Raw genomic sequence first — 2,146 nt, forward strand, 5'->3', positions numbered from 1 at the left:
GACGATAGTTAGAGGGTTGGGAATGATCACCCTTCTTTGGGACTGGCTGAATGAGAGGAAACTTCCAGCAAGAAGGAAAGGTACAAGTTGACAGACAAAGACGAAAGAGTTTGCCTAGGCAGTGTGTAAGCATAGAAGCCTTATTAGTATTGAGGCCTGTGATGGCAGGAAATACATCAACTGATGAAATTTTAATGTCAACCATAAGGAAGTCAGATGATGGAGGAACAGCACCGGAATTGTCTAAGGTGGAATTGGAGGAGAAAGTCTGAGCAAAAAGAGATCTGCTTTATCAGTAAAATAGCTACAGAGCCATCAGAGTAGAAAACAGGAGGGAATGATGATAAGGAAATATTGTTAGAAAGGTTTTTGGCAAGGTGCCAGAAGGAGTGGGAAGAATTCGAGTTAGAGAGTTGAGAGCATTTAGTACTGATGAAATTATTTTTAGCAGAGCGAAGAACAGGCTTAGCACGATTCCGGGCAGAAACGTATAAAAAATGTGATTCAGGGGTGGGTTGGCTCCGGTACCTTTTATAGGCCCTCTCCTTATTTGCAGACAGCATTAGAATAAACGTGATTAAACCAATGGTTTCTTGCATTAGTCAAAGGATATGAGAAAGGAATGTATGCTTTCATGTCCGAGAGAATAACCTCTGTAATGCGCAAGGCACACCTAGATGGCTAACGGCCATGGAAGCAATAATCATTCCAGGGAAAATCAAAGAAGTACTGCCTGAGGGCCTCCCAATCCGCAGCTCCAAAGTGCCACAGACGACGTTTCTTTGGAGGGTCCGCAGGCCATACCAGAGCGACATGATAGGTTAAGGTGATAAGGTTGGTATTGGAGGAGCCCAATGGAAAGAAAAGATTAACAGTGTAAGCAGAAGGATTAGTTGTAAGGAAGAGGTCAAGTATGTTGGAGCTCTCTCCAAGGCAGTCAGGGATACGGGTAGGGTGCTCTACAATCTGCTCTAGGTCATTAAGAATAGAAAAGGTGTAGGCTTGTTCACCAGGTAGATCAGTGAAAGGAAAGGACAGCCAAAGGTGGTGGTGAACATTGAAATCTCCTAGAATGGAGATTCGGAGAAATGAGAAACGGATAGAATGCGTTCCATCATAGATGTAAGATAGTCAAAGAATTTTTGATAGTAGAATTAGGAGATAAGTAAACAGTGCAGATATATTTAGTCAGAGAATGACAAGAAGGCCGAAGCCAGAGTGTAGAGAATTCAGAAGAATCAAGTTCAGGAATACGAGAGCAAGATAAGTCATTGCATATATATATATATACACAAGAGCCACCTTTGGCTTTGAAATGAGTATAGACAAAGTAGGAGGATACAGAAAAGGGTCTGCTGTCAGTTGCCTCAGACAGCTGAGTCTTGGTAAGGAAGAGAAGGTGAGGTTTAGAGAAGGAGAGGTGGTGCTCAACAGAGCGAAAGTTAGAGGAAAGGCCACAATTGTTGCAGAAATGAAGAAGAAGAAGAGTCAGGCAGTGGTTCCAGGCACCTCGAGTCATCACCAGGAGAGGGGCAGAAGGTGGGGGCATTTATGGTCCCCCCCTTGAGGACTCCGAGGCCACGTGTTTTGCTGCCATGATTTTTTTCTTCTTTTGGAAAAAGAAGTGTGGTGTGTTCTGTGCATGTAGTTTGGTGTTGATAATTAGAGAAACTTGTATTGGAGAGCATGCTGGCCTACTCTGTGTGCCACTGAGACACTGAAAAAGTTCAGCAAAGGGAGATGGTCGGGACCTAGTCCCGAGGGCTGATGAAATGGGAGCTCCAGCTCTCCCTGTCATCAGTTTTCCATCCACCTTGGGAGTACTGCCCTGCTCGACTTGTGCTACAGTCTACTCCTGACACACACACACACACACACACACACACACACACACACACACACATATATATATATATATATATATATATATATATATATATATATATATATATATATATATATATATATATATATATATATATATATATATATATATATATATATATATATATATATATATATATATATATATATATATATATATATAGTGTTACATAGCCTATGATTTCATCATCTTTTGTGTAATTCTAACGTACAGTGTGCTGCATGTTTGATCACGAGCATGTTCTACCTCACTCCCCCCATC

Source organism: Coenobita brevimanus, chromosome 60, assembly GCF_032717465.1.
Source record: "Coenobita brevimanus isolate Jiangsu-jjx chromosome 60, ASM3271746v2, whole genome shotgun sequence".
Lineage (NCBI taxonomy): Eukaryota > Metazoa > Arthropoda > Malacostraca > Decapoda > Coenobitidae > Coenobita > Coenobita brevimanus.